This window comes from Falco cherrug, chromosome 7, assembly GCF_023634085.1.
Source record: "Falco cherrug isolate bFalChe1 chromosome 7, bFalChe1.pri, whole genome shotgun sequence".
Lineage (NCBI taxonomy): Eukaryota > Metazoa > Chordata > Aves > Falconiformes > Falconidae > Falco > Falco cherrug.
Window position 1 is genome coordinate 73,371,409 of NC_073703.1, and position 14,046 is coordinate 73,385,454.

Below are 14,046 nucleotides of genomic sequence, written 5' to 3' on the forward strand. Positions count from 1 at the left end.
TTCCCCGGTGGAGTTGTGCAGGGGGTGTGTTTGGAACATTTTGTCACCAGCCGAGTCCAAAATTCAGCGGTTCCCCATCTCAGCCCAGAAAGCAGGTAGAACAACTTTTGTGGTGTCTTTCAGATGCCTACCAAGGTAGTGTAAAAACTTCTAAGAGAACTCCTGTCTGGCACCTTCCCCGGTGGAGTTGTGCATGGGGTGTCTTTGGAACATTTTGTCACCGGCCGAGTCCAAAATTCAGCGATTCCCCATCTCAGCCCAGAAAGCAGATAGAACAACTTTTGTGGTGTCTTTCAGATGCCTACCGGAGCAATGTAAAAACTACCAGGAGAACTCCCGTCTGGCACCTTCCCCGGTGGAGTTGTGCAGGGGGTGTGTTTGGAACATATTGTCACCAGCCGACTCCAAAATTCAGCGTTTCCCCATCTCAGCCCAGAAAGCAGGTAGAACAACTTTTGTGGTGTCTTTCAGATGCCTACCAAGGTAGTGTAAAAACTATCAAGAGAACTCCTGTCTGGCACCTTCCCCGGTGGAGTTGTGCAGGGGGTGTGTTTGGAACATTTCGTCTACCAGCCGAGTCCAAAATTCAGCGGTTCCCCATCTCAGCCCAGAAAGCAGGTAGAACAACTTTTGTGGTGTCTTTCAGATGCCTACCGGAGCAATGTAAAAACTACTAAGAGAACTCTTGTCTGGCACCTTCCCCGGTGGAGTTGTGCAGGGGGTGTCTTTGGAACATTTTGTCACCAGCCGACTCCAAAATTCAGCGGTTCCCCATCTCAGCCCAGAAAGCAGGTAGAACAACTTTTGTGGTGTCTTTCAGATGCCTACCAGAGCAATGTAAAAACTACCAGGAGAACTCCTGTCTGGCACCTTCCCCGGTGGAGTTGTGCAGGGGGTGTCTTTGGAACATTTTGTCACCAGCCGACTCCAAAATTCAGCGGTTCCCCATCTCAGCCCAGAAAGCAGGTAGAACAACTTTTGTGGTGTCTTTTAGATGCCTACCAAGGTAGTGTAAAAACTATCAAGAGAACTCCTGTCTGGCACCTTCCCCGGTGGAGTTGTGCAGGGGGTGTGTTTGGAACATTTTGTCACCAGCCGAGTCCAAAATTCAGCGGTTCCCCATCTCAGCCTAGAAAGCAGGTAGAACAACTTCTGTGGTGTCTTTCAGATGCCTACCGGAGCAATGTAAAAACTACCAGGAGAACTCCTGTCTGGCACCTTCCCCGGTGGAGTTGTGCAGGGGGTGTGTTTGGAACATTTTGTCACCAGCCGAGTCCAAAATTCAGCGTTTCCCCATCTCAGCCCAGAAAGCAGGTAGAACAACTTTTGTGGTGTCTTTTAGATGCCTACCAAGGTAGTGTAAAAACTACTAAGAGAACTCCTGTCTGGCACCTTCCCCGGTGGAGTTCTGCATGGGGTGTCTTTGGAACATTTTGTCACCGGCCGAGTCCAAAATTCAGCGATTCCCCATCTCAGCCCAGAAAGCAGATAGAACAACTTTTGTGGTGTCTTTCAGCTGCCTACCGGAGCAATGTAAAAACTACCAGGAGAACTCCTGTCTGGCACCTTCCCCGGTGGAGTTGTGCAGGGTGTGTGTTTGGAACATTTTGTCACCAGCCGAGTCCAAAAATTCAGCGGTTCCCCATCTCAGCCCAGAAAGCAGGTAGAACAACTTTTGTGGTGCCTTTCAAATGCCTACCAAGGTAGTGTAAAAACTACCAAGAGAACTCCTGCCTGGCACCTTCCCCGGTGGAGTTGTGCAGGGGGTGTGTTTGGAACATTTTGTCACCAGCCGAGTCCAAAATTCAGCGTTTCCCCATCTCAGCCCAGAAAGCAGGTAGAACAACTTTTGTGGTGTCTTTCAGATGCCTACCAAGGTAGTGTAAAAACTTCTAAGAGAACTCCTGTCTGGCACCTTCCCCGGTGGAGTTGTGCAGGGGGTGTCTTTGGAACATTTTGTCACCGGCCGAGTCCAAAATTCAGCGTTTCCCCATCTCAGCCCAGAAAGCAGATAGAACAACTTTTGTGGTGTCTTTCAGATGCCTACCGGAGCAATGTAAAAACTACCAGGAAAACTCCCGTCTGGCACCTTTTCCGGTGGAGTTGTGCAGGGGGTGTGTTTGGAACATATTGTCACCAGCCGACTCCAAAATTCAGCGTTTCCCCATCTCAGCCCAGAAAGCAGGTAGAACAACTTTTGTGGTGTCTTTCAGATGCCTACCAAGGTAGTGTAAAAACTATCAAGAGAACTCCTGTCTGGCACCTTCCCCGGTGGAGTTGTGCAGGGGGTGTGTTTGGAACATTTTGTCACCAGCCGAGTCCAAAATTCAGCGGTTCCCCATCTCAGCCCAGAAAGCAGGTAGAACAACTTTTGTGGTGTCTTTTAGATGCCTACCAAGGTAGTGTAAAAACTACTAAGAGAACTCCTGTCTGGCACCTTCCCCGGTGGAGTTGTGCATGGGGTGTGTTTGGAACATTTTGTCACCGGCCGAGTCCAAAATTCAGCGTTTCCCCATCTCAGCCCAGAAAGCAGATAGAACAACTTTTGTGGTGTCTTTCAGATGCCTACCGGAGCAATGTAAAAACTACCAGGAAAACTCCCGTCTGGCACCTTTTCCGGTGGAGTTGTGCAGGGGGTGTGTTTGGAACATATTGTCACCAGCCGACTCCAAAATTCAGCGTTTCCCCATCTCAGCCCAGAAAGCAGGTAGAACAACTTTTGTGGTGTCTTTCAGATGCCTACCAAGGTAGTGTAAAAACTATCAAGAGAACTCCTGTCTGGCACCTTCCCCGGTGGAGTTGTGCAGGGGGTGTGTTTGGAACATTTTGTCACCAGCCGAGTCCAAAATTCAGCGGTTCCCCATCTCAGCCCAGAAAGCAGGTAGAACAACTTTTGTGGTGTCTTTTAGATGCCTACCAAGGTAGTGTAAAAACTACTAAGAGAACTCCTGTCTGGCACCTTCCCCGGTGGAGTTGTGCATGGGGTGTGTTTGGAACATTTTGTCACCGGCCGAGTCCAAAATTCAGCGATTCCCCATCTCAGCCCAGAAAGCAGATAGAACAACTTTTGTGGTGTCTTTCAGATGCCTACCGGAGCAATGTAAAAACTACCAGGAGAACTCCCGTCTGGCACCTTCCCCGGTGGAGTTGTGCAGGGGGTGTGTTTGGAACATTTTGTCACCGCCCGACTCCAAAATTCAGCGATTCCCCATCTCAGCCCAGAAAGCAGGTAGAACAACTTTTGTGGTGTCTTTCACATGCCTACCAAGGTAGTGTAAAAACTATCAAGAGAACGCTTGTCTGGCACATACCCCGGTGGAGTTGTGCATGGGGTGTCTTTGGAACATTTTGTCACCGGCCGAGTCCAAAATTCAGCGGTTCCCCATCTCAGCCCAGAAAGCAGGTAAAACAACTTTTGTGGTGTCTTTCAGATGCCTACCAAGGTAGTGTAAAAACTCTCAAGAGAACTCTTGTCTGGCACCTTCCCCGGTGGAGTTGTGCATGGGGTGTGTTCGGAACATTTTGTCACCAGCCGACTCCAAAATTCAGCGGTTCCCCATCTCAGCCCAGAAAGCAGGTAGAACAACTTTTGTGGTGTCTTTCAGATGCCTACCAGAGCAATGTAAAAACTATCAAGAGAACTCCTGTCTGGCACCTTCCCCGGTGGAGTTGTGCAGGGGGTGTGTTTGGAACATTTTGTCACCAGCCGACTCCAAAATTCAGCTGTTCCCCATCTCAGCCCAGAAAGCAGGTAGAACAACTTTTGTGGTGTCTTTCAGATGCCTACCGGAGCAATGTAAAAACTACCAGGAGAACTCCCGTCTGGCACCTTCCCCGGTGGAGTTGTGCAGGGGGTGTGTTTGGAACATTTTGTCACCAGCCGACTCCAAAATTCAGCGTTTCCCCATCTCAGCCCAGAAAGCAGGTAGAACAACTTTTGTGGTGTCTTTCAGATGCCTACCAAGGTAGTGTAAAAACTTCTAAGAGAACTCCTGTCTGGCACCCTCCCCGGTGGAGTTGTGCATGGGGTGTCTTTGGAACATTTTGTCACCGGCCGAGTCCAAAATTCAGCGATTCCCCATCTCAGCCCAGAAAGCAGATAGAACAACTTTTGTGGTGTCTTTCAGATGCCTACCGGAGCAATGTAAAAACTACCAGGAGAACTCCCGTCTGGCACCTTCCCCGGTGGAGTTGTGCAGGGGGTGTGTTTGGAACATATTGTCACCAGCCGACTCCAAAATTCAGCGTTTCCCCATCTCAGCCCAGAAAGCAGGTAGAACAACTTTTGTGGTGTCTTTCAGATGCCTACCAAGGTAGTGTAAAAACTATCAAGAGAACTCCTGTCTGGCACCTTCCCCGGTGGAGTTGTGCAGGGGGTGTGTTTGGAACATTTCGTCTACCAGCCGAGTCCAAAATTCAGCGGTTCCCCATCTCAGCCCAGAAAGCAGGTAGAACAACTTTTGTGGTGTCTTTCAGATGCCTACCGGAGCAATGTAAAAACTACTAAGAGAACTCTTGTCTGGCACCTTCCCCGGTGGAGTTGTGCAGGGGGTGTCTTTGGAACATTTTGTCACCAGCCGACTCCAAAATTCAGCGGTTCCCCATCTCAGCCCAGAAAGCAGGTAGAACAACTTTTGTGGTGTCTTTCAGATGCCTACCAGAGCAATGTAAAAACTACCAGGAGAACTCCTGTCTGGCACCTTCCCCGGTGGAGTTGTGCATGGGGTGTCTTTGGAACATTTTGTCACCAGCCGACTCCAAAATTCAGCGGTTCCCCATCTCAGCCCAGAAAGCAGGTAGAACAACTTTTGTGGTGTCTTTTAGATGCCTACCAAGGTAGTGTAAAAACTATCAAGAGAACTCCTGTCTGGCACCTTCCCCGGTGGAGTTGTGCAGGGGGTGTGTTTGGAACATTTTGTCACCAGCCGAGTCCAAAATTCAGCGGTTCCCCATCTCAGCCTAGAAAGCAGGTAGAACAACTTCTGTGGTGTCTTTCAGATGCCTACCGGAGCAATGTAAAAACTACCAGGAGAACTCCTGTCTGGCACCTTCCCCGGTGGAGTTGTGCAGGGGGTGTGTTTGGAACATTTTGTCACCGGCCGAGTCCAAAATTCAGCGGTTCCCCATCTCAGCCCAGAAAGCAGGTAGAACAACTTTTGTGGTGTCTTTTAGATGCCTACCAAGGTAGTGTAAAAACTACTAAGAGAACTCCTGTCTGGCACCTTCCCCGGTGGAGTTCTGCATGGGGTGTGTTTGGAACATTTTGTCACCGGCCGAGTCCAAAATTCAGCGATTCCCCATCTCAGCCCAGAAAGCAGATAGAACAACTTTTGTGGTGTCTTTCAGCTGCCTACCGGAGCAATGTAAAAACTACCAGGAGAACTCCTGTCTGGCACCTTCCCCGGTGGAGTTGTGCAGGGGGTGTGTTTGGAACATTTTGTCACCAGCCGAGTCCAAAAATTCAGCGGTTCCCCATCTCAGCCCAGAAAGCAGGTAGAACAACTTTTGTGGTGCCTTTCAAATGCCTACCAAGGTAGTGTAAAAACTACCAAGAGAACTCCTGCCTGGCACCTTCCCCGGTGGAGTTGTGCAGGGGGTGTGTTTGGAACATTTTGTCACCAGCCGAGTCCAAAATTCAGCGTTTCCCCATCTCAGCCCAGAAAGCAGGTAGAACAACTTTTGTGGTGTCTTTCAGATGCCTACCAAGGTAGTGTAAAAACTTCTAAGAGAACTCCTGTCTGGCACCTTCCCCGGTGGAGTTGTGCATGGGGTGTCTTTGGAACATTTTGTCACCGGCCGAGTCCAAAATTCAGCGATTCCCCATCTCAGCCCAGAAAGCAGATAGAACAACTTTTGTGGTGTCTTTCAGATGCCTACCGGAGCAATGTAAAAACTACCAGGAAAACTCCCGTCTGGCACCTTTTCCGGTGGAGTTGTGCAGGGGGTGTGTTTGGAACATATTGTCACCAGCCGACTCCAAAATTCAGCGTTTCCCCATCTCAGCCCAGAAAGCAGGTAGAACAACTTTTGTGGTGTCTTTCAGATGCCTACCAAGGTAGTGTAAAAACTATCAAGAGAACTCCTGTCTGGCACCTTCCCCGGTGGAGTTGTGCAGGGGGTGTGTTTGGAACATTTTGTCACCAGCCGAGTCCAAAATTCAGCGGTTCCCCATCTCAGCCCAGAAAGCAGGTAGAACAACTTTTGTGGTGTCTTTTAGATGCCTACCAAGGTAGTGTAAAAACTACTAAGAGAACTCCTGTCTGGCACCTTCCCCGGTGGAGTTGTGCATGGGGTGTGTTTGGAACATTTTGTCACCGGCCGAGTCCAAAATTCAGCGATTCCCCATCTCAGCCCAGAAAGCAGATAGAACAACTTTTGTGGTGTCTTTCAGATGCCTACCGGAGCAATGTAAAAACTACCAGGAGAACTCCCGTCTGGCACCTTCCCCGGTGGAGTTGTGCAGGGGGTGTGTTTGGAACATTTTGTCACCAGCCGAGTCCAAAATTCAGCGATTCCCCATCTCAGCCCAGAAAGCAGGTAGAACAACTTTTGTGGTGTCTTTCACATGCCTACCAAGGTAGTGTAAAAACTATCAAGAGAACGCTTGTCTGGCACATACCCCGGTGGAGTTGTGCATGGGGTGTCTTTGGAACATTTTGTCACCGGCCGAGTCCAAAATTCAGCGGTTCCCCATCTCAGCCCAGAAAGCAGGTAAAACAACTTTTGTGGTGTCTTTCAGATGCCTACCAAGGTAGTGTAAAAACTCTCAAGAGAACTCTTGTCTGGCACCTTCCCCGGTGGAGTTGTGCATGGGGTGTGTTCGGAACATTTTGTCACCAGCCGACTCCAAAATTCAGCGGTTCCCCATCTCAGCCCAGAAAGCAGGTAGAACAACTTTTGTGGTGTCTTTCAGATGCCTACCAGAGCAATGTAAAAACTACCAGGAGAACTCCTGTCTGGCACCTTCCTTGGTGGAGTTGTGCAGGGGGTGTGTTTGGAACATTTTGTCACCAGCCGACTCCAAAATTCAGCTGTTCCCCATCTCAGCCCAGAAAGCAGGTAGAACAACTTTTGTGGTGTCTTTCAGATGCCTACCGGAGCAATGTAAAAACTACCAGGAGAACTCCCGTCTGGCACCTTCCCCGGTGGAGTTGTGCATGGGGTGTGTTCGGAACATTTTGTCACCAGCAGAGTCCAAAAATTCAGCGGTTCCCCATCTCAGCCCAGAAAGCAGGTAGAACAACTTTTGTGGTGCCTTTCAGGTGCCTACCAAGGTAGTGTAAAAACTACCAGGAAAACTCCTGTCTGGCACCTTCCCCGGTGGAGTTGTGCATGGGGTGTGTTTGGAACATTTTGTCACCGGCCGAGTCCAAAATTCAGCGATTCCCCATCTCAGCCCAGAAAGCAGGTAGAACAACTTTTGTGCTGCCTTTCAGCTCCCTACCAAGGTAGTGTAAAATCTACCAAGAGAACTCCTGTCTGGCACCTTCCCCGGTGGAGTTGTGCAGGGGGTGTGTTTGGAACATTTTGTCACCGGCCGACTCCAAAATTCAGCGGTTCCCCATCTCAGCCCAGAAAGCAGGTAGAACATCTTTTGTGGTGTCTTTTAGATGCCTACCGGAGCAATGTAAAAACTACCAGGAGAACTCCCGTCTGGCACCTTCCCCGGTGGAGTTGTGCAGGGGGTGTGTTTGGAACATTTTGTCACCAGCCGAGTCCAAAATTCAGCTGTTCCCCATCTCAGCCCAGAAAGCAGGTAGAACAACTTTTGTGGTGTCTTTTAGATGCCTACCAAGGTAGTGTAAAAACTATCAAGAGAACGCTTGTCTGGCACCTTCCCCGGTGGAGTTGTGCAGGGGGTGTGTTTGGAACATTTTGTCACCGGCCGAGTCCAAAATTCAGCGATTCCCCATCTCAGCCCAGAAAGCAGGTAGAAAAACTTTTGTGGTGCCTTTCAGGTGCCTACCAAGGTAGTGTAAAAACTACCAGGAGAACTCCTGTCTGGCACCTTCCCCGGTGGAGTTGTGCATGGGGTGTGTTTGGAACATTTTGTCACCGGCCAAGTCCAAAATTCAGCGATTCCCCATCTCAGCCCAGAAAGCAGGTAGAACAACTTTTGTGCTGCCTTTCAGCTCCCTACCAAGGTAGTGTAAAATCTACCAGGAGAACTCCTGTCTGGCACCTTCCCCGGTGGAGTTGTGCAGGGGGTGTGTTTGGAACATTTTGTCACCAGCCGAGTCCAAAATTCAGCGTTTCCCCATCTCAGCCCAGAAAGCAGGTAGAACAACTTTTGTGGTGTCTTTCAGATGCCTACCAAGGTAGTGTAAAAACTTCTAAGAGAACTCCTGTCTGGCACCTTCCCCGGTGGAGTTGTGCATGGGGTGTGTTTGGAACATTTTGTCACCGGCCGAGTCCAAAATTCAGCGATTCCCCATCTCAGCCCAGAAAGCAGATAGAACAACTTTTGTGGTGTCTTTCAGATGCCTACCGGAGCAATGTAAAAACTACCAGGAGAACTCCCGTCTGGCACCTTCCCCGGTGGAGTTGTGCAGGGGGTGTGTTTGGAACATATTGTCACCAGCCGACTCCAAAATTCAGCGTTTCCCCATCTCAGCCCAGAAAGCAGATAGAACAACTTTTGTGGTGTCTTTCAGATGCCTACCGGAGCAATGTAAAAACTACCAGGAGAACTCCTGTCTGGCACCTTCCCCGGTGGAGTTGTGCAGGGGGTGTGTTTGAAACATATTGTCACCGGCCGAGTCCAAAATTCAGCGGTTCCCCATCTCAGCCCAGAAAGCAGGTAGAACAACTTTTGTGGTGTCTTTCAGATGCCTACCGGAGCAATGTAAAAACTACTAAGAGAACTCCTGTCTGGCACCTTCCCCGGTGGAGTTGTGCATGGGGTGTGTTTGGAACATTTTGTCACCGGCCGAGTCCAAAATTCAGCGATTCCCCATCTCAGCCCAGAAAGCAGGTAGAACAACTTTTGTGCTGCCTTTAAGCTCCCTACCAAGGTAGTGTAAAATCTACCAAGAGAACTCCTGCCTGGCACCTTCCCCGGTGGAGTTGTGCATGGGGTGTCTTTGGAACATTTTGTCACCGGGCGACTCCAAAATTCAGCGGTTCCCCATCTCAGCCCAGAAAGCAGGTAGAACATCTTTTGTGGTGTCTTTTAGATGCCTACCGGAGCAATGTAAAAACTACCAGGAGAACTCCCGTCTGGCACCTTCCCCGGTGGAGTTGTGCAGGGGGTGTGTTTGGAACATTTTGTCACCAGCCGAGTCCAAAATTCAGCTGTTCCCCATCTCAGCCCAGAAAGCAGGTAGAACAACTTTTGTAGTGTCTTTTAGATGCCTACCAAGGTAGTGTAAAAACTATCAAGAGAACGCTTGTCTGGCACCTTCCCTGGTGGAGTTGTGCAGGGGGTGTGTTTGGAACATTTTGTCACCGGCCGAGTCCAAAATTCAGCGATTCCCCATCTCAGCCCAGAAAGCAGGTAGAACAACTTTTGTGGTGCCTTTCAGATGCCTACCGGAGCAATGTAAAAACTACTAAGAGAACTCTTGTCTGGCACCTTCCCCGGTGGAGTTGTGCAGGGGGTGTCTTTGGAACATTTTGTCACCAGCCGACTCCAAAATTCAGCGTTTCCCCATCTCAGCCCAGAAAGCAGGTAGAACAACTTTTGTGGTGTCTTTTAGATGCCTACCAAGGTAGTGTAAAAACTATCAAGAGAACTCCTGTCTGGCACCTTCCCCGGTGGAGTTGTGCAGGGGGTGTGTTTGGAACATTTTGTCACCAGCCGAGTCCAAAATTCAGCGGTTCCCCATCTCAGCCCAGAAAGCAGGTAGAACAACTTCTGTGGTGTCTTTCAGATGCCTACCGGAGCAATGTAAAAACTACCAGGAGAACTCCTGTCTGGCACCTTCCCCGGTGGAGTTGTGCAGGGGGTGTGTTTGGAACATTTTGTCACCAGCCGAGTCCAAAATTCAGCGTTTCCCCATCTCAGCCCAGAAAGCAGGTAGAACAACTTTTGTGGTGTCTTTTAGATGCCTACCAAGGTAGTGTAAAAACTACTAAGAGAACTCCTGTCTGGCACCTTCCCCGGTGGAGTTGTGCATGGGGTGTCTTTGGAACATTTTGTCACCGGCCGAGTCCAAAATTCAGCGATTCCCCATCTCAGCCCAGAAAGCAGATAGAACAACTTTTGTGGTGTCTTTCAGCTGCCTACCGGAGCAATGTAAAAACTACCAGGAGAACTCCTGTCTGGCACCTTCCCCGGTGGAGTTGTGCATGGGGTGTGTTTGGAACATTTTGTCACCAGCCGAGTCCAAAAATTCAGCGGTTCCCCATCTCAGCCCAGAAAGCAGGTAGAACAACTTTTGTGGTGCCTTTCAAATGCCTACCAAGGTAGTGTAAAAACTACCAAGAGAACTCCTGCCTGGCACCTTCCCCGGTGGAGTTGTGCATGGGGTGTGTTTGGAACATTTTGTCACCAGCCGAGTCCAAAATTCAGCGTTTCCCCATCTCAGCCCAGAAAGCAGGTAGAACAACTTTTGTGGTGTCTTTCAGATGCCTACCAAGGTAGTGTAAAAACTTCTAAGAGAACTCCTGTCTGGCACCTTCCCCGGTGGAGTTGTGCAGGGGGTGTCTTTGGAACATTTTGTCACCGGCCGAGTCCAAAATTCAGCGATTCCCCATCTCAGCCCAGAAAGCAGATAGAACAACTTTTGTGGTGTCTTTCAGATGCCTACCGGAGCAATGTAAAAACTACCAGGAAAACTCCCGTCTGGCACCTTCCCCGGTGGAGTTGTGCAGGGGGTGTGTTTGGAACATTTTGTCTCTGGCCGAGTCCAAAATTCAGCGTTTCCCCATCTCAGCCCAGAAAGCAGGTAGAACAACTTTTGTGGTGTCTTTCAGATGCCTACCAAGGTAGTGTAAAAACTATCAAGAGAACTCCTGTCTGGCACCTTCCCCGGTGGAGTTGTGCAGGGGGTGTGTTTGGAACATTTTGTCACCGGCCGACTCCAAAATTCAGCGGTTCCCCATCTCAGCCCAGAAAGCAGGTAGAACAACTTCTGTGGTGCCTTTCAGGTGCCTACCAAGGTAGTGTAAAAACTACTAAGAGAACTCCTGTCTGGCACCTTCCCCGGTGGAGTTGTGCATGGGGTGTGTTTGGAACATTTTGTCACCGGCCGAGTCCAAAATTCAGCGATTCCCCATCTCAGCCCAGAAAGCAGGTAGAACATCTTTTGTGGTGTCTTTTAGATGCCTACCGGAGCAATGTAAAAACTACCAGGAGAACTCCCGTCTGGCACCTTCCCCGGTGGAGTTGTGCAGGGGGTGTGTTTGGAACATTTTGTCACCAGCCGAGTCCAAAATTCAGCTGTTCCCCATCTCAGCCCAGAAAGCAGGTAGAACAACTTTTGTGGTGTCTTTTAGATGCCTACCAAGGTAGTGTAAAAACTATCAAGAGAACGCTTGTCTGGCACCTTCCCCGGTGGAGTTGTGCAGGGGGTGTGTTTGGAACATTTTGTCACCGGCCAAGTCCAAAATTCAGCGATTCCCCATCTCAGCCCAGAAAGCAGGTAGAACAACTTTTGTGCTGCCTTTCAGCTCCCTACCAAGGTAGTGTAAAATCTACCAGGAGAACTCCTGTCTGGCACCTTCCCCGGTGGAGTTGTGCAGGGGGTGTGTTTGGAACATTTTGTCACCGGCCGAGTCCAAAATTCAGCGATTCCCCATCTCAGCCCAGAAAGCAGGTAGAACAACTTTTGTGGTGTCTTTCAGATGCCTACCGGAGCAATGTAAAAACTACCAGGAGAACTCCTGTCTGGCACCTTCCCCGGTGGAGTTGTGCATGGGGTGTCTTTGGAACATTTTGTCACCAGCCGACTCCAAAATTCAGCGGTTCCCCATCTCAGCCCAGAAAGCAGGTAGAACAACTTTTGTGGTGTCCTTTTGATGCCTACCGGAGCAATGTAAAAACTACCAACAGAGCTCGTCCCTGGCACCTTCGCTAGTAGAGTTGTGCATGGGGTGTGTTTGGAACATTTTGTCACCAGCAGAGTCCAAAATTCAGCGGTTCCCCATCTCAGCCCAGAAAGCAGGTAGAACAACTTTTGTGGTGCCTTTCAGCTGCCTACCAAGGTAGTGTAAAAACTACCAGGAGAACTCCTGTCTGGCACCTTCCCCGGTGGAGTTGTGCATGGGGTGTGTTTGGAACATTTTGTCACCGGCCGACTCCAAAATTCAGCGGTTCCCCATCTCAGCCCAGAAAGCAGGTAGAACAACTTTTGTGGTGCCTTTCAGCTGCCTGCCAAGGTAGTGTAAAAACTACTAAGAGAACTCCTGTCTGGCACCTTCGCCGGTGGAGTTGTGCAGGGGGTGTGTTTGGAACATTTTGTCACCGGCCGAGTCCAAAATTCAGCGGTTCCCCATCTCAGCCCAGAAAGCAGGTAGAACAACTTTTGTGGTGTCTTTCAGATGCCTACCAGAGCAATGTAAAAACTACCAGGAGAACTCCTGTCTGGCACCTTCCCCGGTGGAGTTGTGCATGGGGTGTGTTTGGAACATTTTGTCACCAGCCGAGTCCAAAATTCAGCGGTTCCCCATCTCAGCCCAGAAAGCAGGTAGAACAACTTTTGTGGTGCCTTTCAAATGCCTACCAAGGTAGTGTAAAAACTACCAGGAGAACTCCTGTCTGGCACCTTCCCCGGTGGAGTTGTGCAGGGGGTGTGTTTGGAACATTTTGTCACCGGCCGAGTCCAAAATTCAGCGATTCCCCATCTCAGCCCAGAAAGCAGGTAGAACAACTTTTGTGGTGTCCTTTTGATGCCTACCGGAGCAATGTAAAAACTACCAACAGAGCTCGTCCCTGGCACCTTCGCTAGTGGAGTTGTGCATGGGGTGTGTTTGGAACATTTTGTCACCGGCCGACTCCAAAATTCAGCTGTTCCCCATCTCAGCCCAGAAAGCAGGTAGAACAACTTTTGTGGTGTCTTTCAGCTGCCTACCAAGGTAGTGTAAAAACTATTATTGAACTCCTGTCTGGCACCTTCCCCGGTGGAGTTGTGCATGGGGTGTGTTCGGAATATTTTGTCACCAGCCGAGTCCAAAAATTCAGCGGTTCCCCATCTCAGCCCAGAAAGCAGGTAGAACAACTTTTGTGGTGTCTTTCAGATGCCTACCGGAGCAATGTAAAAACTACAGGAGAACTCCTGTCTGGCACCTTCCCCGGTGGAGTTGTGCAGGGGGTGTGTTTGGAACATTTTGTCACCGGCCGACTCCAAAATTCAGCGGTTCCCCATCTCAGCCCAGAAAGCAGGTAGAACAACTTTTGTGGTGTCTTTCAGGTGCCTACCAAGGTAGTGTAAAATCTACCAGGAGAACTCCTGTCTGGCACCTTCCCCGGTGGAGTTGTGCAGGGGGTGTGTTTGGAACATTTTGTCACCAGCCGAGTCCAAAATTCAGCGGTTCCCCATCTCAGCCCAGAAAGCAGGTAGAACAACTTTTGTGGTGTCTTTCAGATGCCTACCGGAGCAATGTAAAAACTACCAGGAGAACTCCCGTCTGGCACCTTCCCCGGTGGAGTTGTGCATGGGGTGTCTTTGGAACATTTTGTCACCAGCCGACTCCAAAATTCAGCGGTTCCCCATCTCAGCCCAGAAAGCAGGTAGAACAACTTTTGTGGTGCCTTTCAAATGCCTACCAAGGTAGTGTAAAAACTACCAGGAGAACTCCTGCCTGGCACCTTCCCCGGTGGAGTTGTGCATGGGGTGTCTTTGGAACATTTTGTCACCGGCCGAGTCCAAAATTCAGCGGTTCCCCATCTCAGCCCAGAAAGCAGGTAGAACATCTTTTGTGGTGTCTTTTAGATGCCTACCGGAGCAATGTAAAAACTACCAGGAGAACTCCTGTCTGGCACCTTCCCCGGTATAGTTGTGCAGGGGGTGTCTTTGGAACATTTTGTCACCAGCCGAGTCCAAAATTCAGCTGTTCCCCATCACAGCCCAGAAAGCAGGTAGAACAACTTTTGTGGTGTCTTTT